The sequence below is a fragment of the Bombus vosnesenskii genome, unplaced genomic scaffold (assembly GCF_011952255.1).
Source record: "Bombus vosnesenskii isolate JDL3184/JDL3185 unplaced genomic scaffold, Bvos_JDL3184-5_v1.1 scf7180000013667, whole genome shotgun sequence".
Lineage (NCBI taxonomy): Eukaryota > Metazoa > Arthropoda > Insecta > Hymenoptera > Apidae > Bombus > Bombus vosnesenskii.
The window spans coordinates 1-11508 of NW_022883175.1; the positions used below are offsets into that span (position 1 = coordinate 1).

Below are 11508 nucleotides of genomic sequence, written 5' to 3' on the forward strand. Positions count from 1 at the left end.
CACTTCCCTCGTCATTTCCCTTCCAGTTATTTTCTTACACAATATGGGATATTTTTGAAATTTCATCTTGTAATAATTTTCATACTCTGCAACGATAATTTCCAAATCGATGTTGTCGCAGACCCGATGTTCGGGAGACAGACGAGCTTCCCGGAATAATACATCGCTAATGTCTATATACCTAAAAAAATGTAGTTTTTAATTAATTATAGTTTTTAACTGATTAAAAATATTTTTCGCAATGACTGAACACTATAAGATAACCATCAAACAACTGTTTTATCTCTAGGTAAGACGGGCAAAAGAATGTATTTACTATATAAATCCTCGAAGATAATTTCTTGTCTTCTGCTCTTTAATTTCCAATTTTTAGATGGATAAGAATAATTTGAATTTATATTTCATATATTTGTTTATAACTAGTTAATCTACATTATCGATTGAGTTATTCTTAACTACTGAATTACCGATGTCGAATTTTCAAATTTGGTTTCGCCTTCTCTTTCCACGATGTCCACTGATTTCTATTTCGATTGGTCACTGACACTATTCAAGAGAATTGGAACTAGGAATATATTTTAATTATAATATACTCACCCATTGTGTTCCAAATAATCACATACAAGGTATAATATGTTGCGATGACGTTCCGAAATACGACTCTCCTCCTAATGTAATTATTTTTTCATTACAATAATATAAGTTTTTTCATGTAATTTTTTGTTACATTTGCGAATTCAACGAGTTACACATGATTTTTCATGAAACACGAACGTTAAAAATATTTGATACAGCCTAATTATAAAAATTGTTAGAAGCAAAAGTCATAGATACTATGTGCGAGTATCGCATGAAACGAACAGCTATTAAGAGAACTGCAGCAATATTACAAATCAAATAACAAAACACACTCGTCTGTGACGTGGAAATTCTAAATTCTAAAATCTAAAATCTAAAATCTAAAATCTAGAATATTCCTTACCTTTTTTCGCAGATTATAAAATATCTTATTCATACTACCTTGCATCGATAAATCACCGTTCATAGTGACACTTTCAAATCGCCTATCGTTTCTCAATGGATACGAGAATTTCCGTTTATTACTTTAAAAACAACCCGTCCATTACGTTTCTCTTAAAAAATTCTTTCAACTCCGTTGAAAACCGTGCATCAAACAAGAGACAAACGATTTGTTGCCATGGAAATGTTTGGTTCACACATAAGCAACGCACAAATATAATGATAGAATAGCTGAGTGTGTGTACTGTATAGTAAGATGGATGCAACATGGAAATAGAAAGAGAACACCATGTATAGATACTTCCTGTCCTTGTTTAATCAGGCATGCACACTAGTGGACACTGACGCTGCTCGTATACCGCTGTTACATATTTCCCGTACAAGTGCGCGTCATTAGACAAGGACGGAACATCCTCTCTCTACTTCTCTATCGCGTTTTTAGTTCGCTCACGCGCTCTGTACTTATATCTATTACATTTCCACCATACGCAGCGGCCGTGCAGTGACTTACAAAAGTTCCGAACGGTTCCATCCTGGGCGGACGGTTAATTGCGTTCGGTACTTCGAGACAGGAAGGTGAGTACAGAATCGCTCCTCTTAGTACTCTTATTAGAAGTGTTATCATCGAATATAAGTTTTTTCAATAAATTCTTATCGTTTTACAATCTTTCTAGAATACAATGACGTCAGCAATCGATCATTTTCGCGAATTTATTGTAAATTAATTGGGGGAATGTCTGGAGTTCTTTATCGGTTTCGACTGTAAAATCAGCAACTATTCGAATTTTTCATTCATAATTGTGACGTTTTCGACTCTTCCGTTGCCAAGCCCCCCTTGAGAGATTTTTGGCACGTTCCATCACCCTTGTTAAACGAGTGCACATTGGTGGATATATTGATTTTAAAAACCAATACGCGAACGAGGTTTATTATCTCACTGGGACAAAGAAATCCGTTTTATTCGCGAATTTTCCGTGTTTCTTCTTAATTTTCGTGAGTGTTTGGCGCGGAGCGTTATTTGAATGAACTTTTCATCGTTCAGATTATATTTCGTTTAAAAAGATTGAAATTGATGTCGAGAAGAAATGAAACAAGGTGCTCGGGCATTCCATCGTTTCCCGGGGACAGAGAAATATGAAAAAAACGGTCGTTCTTCCTTCTGCCATTTTCGTCCATTACCAAAATGGTATGACCCAAATGTCCCGGGCCGTGAATCAATCAAGCGAATTTTGAATAATTTTTGAATAATATCCAGTTAATAATTTGTGAAACAAATTAATTTCATTTTATTGTTGGAAACAAATTAGTTGGATTTTTCTTTCTTTAGCAGTTTTCGCCGGAGTTGACCTGACGTGCTACTTCAGTTTCCATCTTCGCTTCTCGAAACTTGCAACGTCCTTGGTGTTGGAGTCTCCTTGCGTACATAGGTGAGTACATAGCTTCTAGATACTCGTCGCTGTTCATCCTTACGAGCCTCTCGAGCTTTAGTTGTCAATTGTTATCGTTAAAGGAAGAGAAGCTCGCGACAGATGTTATCGAACAAATCGTTTGTTCTCGAAAAGTTCGAACTTGTTCGTTGCGTTTGAATATATATGGACGGGCGCCATTTTTCATGACATCTTCATGATTTTTCATGTCGTGAGTATAGCTTCTGACTACCACATGTTTGTGATTTATGTGAAATTTGACCACTATACCGTGATAGAAAAATATTTCCAATGAATTATAAATATTTTACATTGTGAATTATAAATATTTGTTACAAATTATATCGTACTTGAGGTGAAAATGAACCATATATCTGCTTATGGAATACGAGGTAGTAAATCATTCGAAACATAATAACGATTAATTAAGCACATATACAATAACGTTTACGAATGAATATTGCGAATTATTGTATGGCTTTAATGCGGTATTTAATGTTTTGATTGCGGTCTTTGAAATGGTATCATAGGTGCTGATATAATATCGCGCGAAAAAGGAAAGACCAGTGGTTAATATTGCAGGTGCACCAGTGCGTTGCGCTCGTCGGGGGTGGTTTTGACGCCGGTGCCGAGGAGAGACGCGGAACGTGTTCGATCGACCCGCGAACGTAGCCCGTGCTCATACTGCGACAGAGTTCGTTTCAGTTAGGCTCAGTCGCTGTTTGTCCGTCGACAGCGTATAGTCGCGTCGGCCTACGATTCCTTTTTTCTTCTTGTTTCTTGCGAACTCGCTCGCAACAGCCGTTCTATACGTACGCCGCCAGTATATCGCGTGATCATCGTTCCCGTTGCTTCCCTTACCCTCTCACGTCCTTCGAAGAAGACCACCCTTTGGTTTTTCCTTGTTTGGAGGGAATTCATCGCTCGGACACATGGACTGCGAAGCACGAGGGTTGATCGAGGCATCAGCGTGATGTACTTTTCAGGTTTGATCGAGGCATCAGCGTGATGTACTTTTCAGGTTTCATATTTTCTCTATGATACTTTCTAAGGAGAATTTGGAAGATATACATTTTTAGGAAATAAAGGTTTTTATGGAGTCATCGATAGGTTAGAATTTAATTAACTCTCTTATAACAGGTATTCCAATTTTTTAATATATAAATTTAGTTTCCTCTATGGTGTTAGAGAACATAATGCGGGCATTTTATGATATAACGAATATATTCGTATATATTTTAGTTTATTCATTCGTCAAATTTCCCTAGTAGGCCGGCCTGCAGCTCACATGCAGCACTTAGTAAAAATTTGTTTTGTTAGAGGTTGGCCATTCTTCTTGCTATAAAAATATCGTGAAGTCATACCATATGATAAAGCACCTTCTGAAAGCTAGATGCTCGATAACGAGCCTAATGATTCTCGGTAGTTTGTAATGTCAAGCTTTGAATTGGCGAGATCGCTCTGCTGTCAAACGGCCGTCCAGCGGCGACCACATTCTTTAACCACGTTCAAGGGGTATATCACGCTACAGAAACCATCAAAGGGTTTGCAAGTTAGTTGCCTTTTAGAAGTGGGGCAGTTGGTTGTTACATGTAATCCGTAGTTGCTGGCTGTTCTCCTTAGTCGCCATATATCATAGAGACGACAGTTATAGTCGCCAGTTGTCCTTGCTAATGGTTGCTTGTTGTCGCTAGTTAGTTCTCGTTATCGTTATGTATTCCATCAATCACGCGAAATTTAACGTATGGGAATTTATTCTTCTTTATTCTTTCTGTAGGGAGATTTTTTACTGTAGGGAGACGAGGAAAATATAGAATATTTTAAGACGACGGTAAGGTTTGAATTTAAGTAACTGTTTTATGATACAACAAAGTGGAAAGACGATTTAATTTTATACAGTTTAAGGTAATTTTTTAAAAAACTTCGAATTTAAAAGATTCAAATAGATATCTTAAACGTAATCAAACCCTCCATATCGTAAGAAATTAAATGAAACTGCGCAACAAAGTTAATACATTTAATGTATTATTTTAAACATTTATTTAAAAACATTTATTTAAAATTTAAGTGTAGGCGTCGACGCGCGCGCGCCATTCGAAGCATTTGTCAGTTCGTTACATCTGCGGTAAAAGTTGTAACTACGAAGAAGCTTAACATATGGTGCGTCTCAAGACGACAGTAAAAAGTATTAAGAGATTTTTCGAGATTTTTTCTTTTAAGTTTCCAAGTACTTTTTCTATTTAACTTCTTTTTGTTGCATTTTCTAACAATATTCGATAAATAGAGACGAAATATGACAGTTCTTAGTTCGGGGATTTATTGGTTCGAAAGTTACTTGAAAAGTGTTTCTGGAGTTCGTGCGGTTAATACTTTTAAACTACCGAGTACGATTTATTCCGTATGGCTGGACAAATCTTTGTTGATACTGTAAGCGTAACTGGTCCGGATATTGTCTTGTGGAGATAGAAAAATACGCGAAGTATTGATTGAACTACATATTTTTTTAATTCTTTTTTAATTCTTTTTTAATTCTTTTAGTTCTTCATATATTGATAATAAAACGATATTCCGCTACTTTGAGCACAATATAGTAATGTTTAAATAAATAATAAAATTTACGCATTTCGTCTTCATGCGTCGATAAGAAAATGCAAAAAAAGTTAAAGAAAGATGATGCGCAGACGCGAAGTTTAGTCAGCAATAATATTTAAAACCTCTAAAATATATTGTACACATTTATTTGCAAATAAGCTCAATGAAATTGAACTGTAACTGTGTTTCCAATAATGTCTTCGATGTATTGCTCGCCATTATGTCGGATTAACAGCTCTAAGTGATCGACCTTAATCACTAAATGTCGGCCGTGATTCAGTGGTATAGCTTTACATATGACGGACATCGCAGGCGCTTGTAAGACGTCCATTGTGAAACGTTTCCAATAGCACCGTTTATGCACCGTTTATGTGATGGTGAAATCTGAATATATATATCGCTGAAATATATATCGCTTATCACTTGAGTCTGACACGATCGTTTTTAAATAGAATCACAATTTTTTATTCTTTACAAAATCAGTCTTTAAAGATTATGTGCAAATAAAATAGATAAATAGATAAATGGTTGTAGAAACTTATAAAACAGATATTACAAGTATATCTAAATAAATGATATATTTATAAATTGTAATATTTGATCTAAAGTTTAAATAAATAAAAGAGATACTCGTGACTTACAATAAACGTATTTTTTTTTTCAATTTTTAAACAAAGCAAAAGTGGATAACAATTTTTCAAAATGTAAAAATCAACACAATGGTTGGTTTCTTTAATTAATCAATAACGTTTAAAGTTAATTAATGTCCAGAGTGGTTTGTACATTTTGTATTTCGCCGTATTTCAACGTTCGATGTGTAAATAAACCTTGATGCCTGAAATATCGAAAAAATAATTAAATCCGATCGTTCCGTCGAATTTGCAAATTGTATACTCGTGTAAAATCGAGCGCGCTTGTGTATGCTGATACGAAAAGTGGTAGTATATTTTTCTTTTTTCGATTATCGTTATCACTTTTTGTGTGGAAAAATTAATTCCGTGAAATGGAAGTGCAATCAATACGGCTTATCACGAAATAATAGCACAACGACGGTACATATTGGTATTGACGTCAGCTTCACAAAATTTCTCGAGTATCGCGGTCGACTATTTGGGTTAAGAATTCATTTTCAAGGTTCTACAAGCACGAGTATCTTATGGATATGAAATTTTCAGTGTACATTTTAATAATCATATTCCATATTGCATGCTGCGGTCCAAGAAAAATCCGCAGTTAATATTCTGCTAATCCCTGCTGCTTTTAAAGACCATAAGTAGTCGTCCGTAAGGTTTAAAAGATTTCGAGTAGATTTGTATTACGTATTTTATCTTCTAATTTTTAAAGAGAGGATCGTGTTTAATTAATTGAAAATGACGAAACTGTAATGGGACATTATTATCAAATATTAAACGTGGTTCCATTGGGTACTTTTATGGTCTTTGCGAGATATATATGCATTATACGTTGCTATTGGCAACGCGTAGCGATGAACGATGGAGAGCAGTACCTTCGTTATCTCGTCTCGGTTGTGTACATATCAGTAATGCACAGTACTCGTACTAAATATCTTACAAATTCCATACAGATTTTCAGATTAGTTTCGAATAATACCAACACGACCATGATAGTCACAGTACAGTATTAAATAGTGCCACTCCTAAAATGTTTCTACAAATATATTTGTCCGAATATTTTTGTCAGCTACTATATCCTAACCACGATTTATTAAACAATATATAGATTTAAAAAAGAATATATAACGACATTACTTGTTTAGGCTAGATTGGTTTAACTTGTATAGTTTTAATAACTGTGTAAGATCAAACAAGAACTTATCGTTCGTTTGGCGAGATTTGATTACACGAAGCAACATAATTGCTTTGAAACTCAGGACAGAAAACAATGTCAACCGGTAGACGCGTTTGTCTGGTGAACGTGTAACGCGTGAATAATAGATAGCGACAATCACGCGAACGCTAGTTACAGCTGACTTGGCTTACATTGTAGCATTCAAACTAGAGTATACGAGCCGTAAGCACTATTGAAAGTTCAAAGGCCGACTAGTGAGCTTCATCCTATCTCATTTTTTAATCAGGCGATGGATCGACGAATCGTATTGATTTCGAGGATTATTATAGTTCTGTGGAAATTTTAAAGCGTGGTTTGTCTAATCTTGTCTCGTTAGCTACAGACTCTTTGGCGAGCAGCCTGAAACTTGATCCAGCTTCGAGAAAATGAAAAATTCGTTTTTCCTCTTTGCTTCCCTGTTCCTTCTTTCCTCCTTTTTCCCTTTTTACATCGCGTTAAGACCCGTTAAATAATATTGACTGCCGTGGACGCTGGCTGAGAAGTACACTTTATAACTAGCTTTAAAATCACTGACGTCGATGAGGACAAAGGTAAGTTAGAGGGTCATTTATCTGAGCTGGTGTTATTCGACCTGAACTCTGCAGCTTTTCAGAGTTTCTTTCGTTTTTCTTTTAAGAGCAGAGATGTTAACTGGTCTCTTGTTACGTGTAAGAAAGTACGTGTATGTACTAAAGCTTATTTATCACCAATTGGCTGCTCAAAGTCGAGATATACATACCTATATTACATTAATACGTTACAGAAGATTACGCGTTAGTTAGCTTATGAGAATTTATAGTGTGTCACAGATCACAAAAGCAGAATGACTACTTTTTCATAAACGATATATGTATATGAATTGAAAGTTTAACTATTACGTTACATACTTCTCTCGATAAACGTCGTCGAGTGCATATTGTTAAAGAATATTAGCCATTTGAATTCAATAGTTTCGAAGATACTAATGCTTCTGTGAAGTTTTTGCAGGCTGTTAATTTTTTATTGAGATACTACAAATTTTAAATAACTTCGATTAGAAATAAAAATCACATTACATTAACGCGTAGAATGTAACGTAACGTAGATAATGTAAATATAAATTATATTACAAGGAAACAATACGGTAATTGTAGGTAATGTGAAACATTCTGGTTAAAATTGCATCCTTTGAAGGCTAGGACACACAGTACTTACGAAGTAGATTAAGTAGCAAATGGGTTACTTAAGAAAATTCATGTTGTCATTGTTTAATAAACATCTTCAGCTAATAGCTTTCTGCAAAAGCTGGTTTAAGTTATGCTAGCTTATTCCTTATTAATTGCAATTATATTGTTCGTATCTCCTAGAGGATTAACAATCCATTTTTATAATGGATAATAAAAGTAAATTCCTATTAGGTTGTCCCAAGTTTCTTTCGCTTTATAAAGAAATGACAGTTATGTTATTCTATATTATTTTATATTAAATTGGAAAATTGTTAAATTGTAAAAAAACAGAAATTGTTAATTATGATTTCCACTTAAAAGCGGATTGCATATTATGAGGATAAATTATCAAATTCATCTCTAATATACACATTAGAGAATCATTCATAGCCGCAATCCTGTTTACCGCTAACATTCCTGGTACTCAATAATTCATTAGGAGACTGCTCTAGCCGCACAGAATACACCTGTAAATAATTAATCACCATTAATATTCCATCGACTTTTGAAAATCCCTCATGTGATCTATTTCATGCGATGAGAATATGTATAAATTGAGATTGCGATCGACCATCCTCAGTCGGATAAATCGAGTGATTCAAATTATAACACAAAAAAAAGTTAAAACTAGTTACATTATCTTTTTCAATTTTTATGTATTATTTGGCGGAAGAAACTTTGGTAATTAGTAAGTAAAGTTCACCTCCTTAATGTTAATGATTTTAATATGTTATTAAGCTCAAAGTTCTAAGGAATTTTCTATATATATATATATACATATACATAACTGTGTGCGTATATATATAATATACGTATAACAGCCAAAGTTCAGCTCTCAAGTGTATGCAAAACTTTTATGTTCATTTTACGCTATACCAGTATGTTTCATGAATTTGTTTGCTAACAGTATCGAAACAAATAACAAGCAGAGAACGAGCTATTCATGAATTGTTTTGCCAGCGTGTACGCTCCCAATATTTTCTATTTGAGAAAACATACTTGTTGCTATTGCAACTACAAATATTTTTACAGTCGACGCTTTTGCCGTGAATCATTGGCTAACATGTAAAATCGAGAAAAAACATGGTTTATTGTGATGGAAATGTGGAAAACCGCAAAACCGATATAGAAGGGAAAATAAAGGAAAGGAAGGTAGGGATAAGTAGAAGCTTGGGGCCAAGTTTAATTCACTGAAACCGAGCTGCTTGTATTATCACAAAACAAAATTGCCAGTACGTCATTTCCGTACTCTCGTCCTCGCGAAAATGGTTTTGCTCGTTAAGAAAAAAACGAAGAGACAGGGAAGAGAGGAAAAAGCAAACGGAGAGCGCTTTCAAAAAGCTGGCGAACCGTGTGTTACCACAACGAGACACGCGGTGCTATTTGTCGCTTTAAATTGTGTCGCAACTCGTTTTTGAGATCTTTGCCAGGGACGCGTTAAAACACGCTGCAAATATATTTCTGGCTTTTCTGGGGTTTAACTGAAATATGACAAATAACGTTGTAAAACATATGTACTTATGACTTACAGAGTAATTGAGTGTACAAAATATATAGTATACAAAATGGCCAGCGATTTAGGGCTTTAAAAGATCAAAAGAAAAGAAAAGAAAAGAAAAGAAAAGAAAAGAAGAAAGATAATATGTTGTGGCAGTCTAAGTCGATCTAAGAAAATAGATAAAGGGAGGGAGGGGCAAAGCTAGTTAATCTGGAAAGAATCCAAGCGTCAATTTCAAGCATTTACAGAGAATCAAGCGGGCTGGTTAAAGTCGTGAGTTGAGCAATTATCCCGCGTTAGGTTCAATCAGGTTAGTCCCACGCGAAATTGATCCAACCATGCGAAAACGAGTGTATTCTGATTTCTGTCGCAGATACTTCTGGATAGTGCAGTACCTATACGGTGGTTGTTGAAATAACCGCTTCTCATCTATTTTCCGCAGCGCGGACATCATCCGGACGAAGTTTTCGAAGATGTACGGCAGTGTGAGATTTTACTTGAAAATGATCGTGATTGCGGTCTGTGTGCCATCTGCTCTTCTTTTTGCCCTTCCGTTAAAGACTGGTAAGTTGATACTGATTAATTATGCGGTCGAAATCCTATATAATGGCTACAAAAAATATTTGCATCATTATTCTCGTTTCCTAATGAATCGCTGTTTTAATCAAGTTTTATATTGCATCAAATTTCTGTAGTTACACGAAAGTATTAAATTATAGAAAACTTGATATACACGGATTTAATTAATTGATAAATTAGCCAATATATAGGCATTATTATTTATTATATTATATATTATAGGCATTATATATTAGTAATGTATATATACACTTTTGAATTTTAGCCTTCTATTATTCTTATATCCTTTAAACGTCATTTCAAGCTACAAGCTACTTTAACTCAAATAGCTCGATTTCAAGTTCTAACGTATACTGTAAAGCACACTTGCGAAGTGAAACAGTAAACACGATATGAAAACTCTCTCCCCAGTAAGAAATCGAATATCCAATTTCAATCGTGCTTCATCGATGAAGCATCAATGCTACGTAAAAGCATCGTGGCAGCCGCAATGCGGATCCGTTGAACAAAAATTTCCTGGCGCGATCGTTTTCGTAACGCTATTAGCCGTTTCAGTATCAGGGATGTTTTAAAAATCCGTATCGGATTGTACCATGAAGCGCAATAGCGCTTCGTTTATTTATTTGCGAGAAGTGCCGATCAACTCGATTGCACTGCTCTTTTTTTTTGTCGAAACATACCGTTCAACGCGTTCACGCTTCACTTCATCAGCTATATCAGAAACGTTACACTAAAGAGTCAAAAGGTTGCCAAATATTCGTGCTTTACCTTTTGTTTGTGTGACGTTCTGTAATTGGTTTCCCAATTCAAGAGGTAATTTATACATTAGTTTTTTCTTTATTTGGTTTACGATTATTTGAAAGAAAAGTAATTACGAGAGGAAACTCTGATAGACTAGCGGCATGCTACGTTCGGAACCGAGCGCGTTGTGAATTGACAATCGTAACCAAACATCGCGACACAGTTCACCACACTACGCGTACAGCATGATCACGCTGAGTGGCGTTGAAACGGTTAACGTAACTGCGCGTACGACCGTCGAATGGCAAAGATATTCAAGCTGAGAATCGTTTTCAGATGCTAAAGACACCTGTATTGACTTTCAAGGAGAAACCATTCGACATAATCTTACGTTTGAGCCGGGACCTTCGGTTTGCAGTTTCTGCACCTGCTATAATTCGAGGCTGAGCTGGTGCCGCTCGATCGTATGCAACCCGCCCGCAGTGAGTATATGCTCATTACTTAAACACTTAACACAACCAGAGAGAAACTAAAGCACACCGTTAACGCTTGCACGCTGGTCGTTAAAGCACATGCTACGCGAATACGGTACACAGCG

General features: G+C 35.5%; 1 long non-coding RNA gene across 2 annotated transcripts; it reads left to right on the forward strand.

Annotated features, from left to right (window-relative positions):
- Positions 1–961: 961 nt before the first annotated feature.
- LOC117238875 lies at positions 962–2555 on the forward strand. 2 transcript variants are annotated; one of them, XR_004494288.1, is made up of 2 exons: positions 962–1596; positions 2348–2555. It is a non-coding gene; the product is annotated as an uncharacterized LOC117238875 (long non-coding RNA). The 2 variants fall into 2 exon arrangements; XR_004494289.1 differs by having other exon boundaries at positions 2351–2555.
- Positions 2556–11508: the final 8953 nt, after the last annotated feature.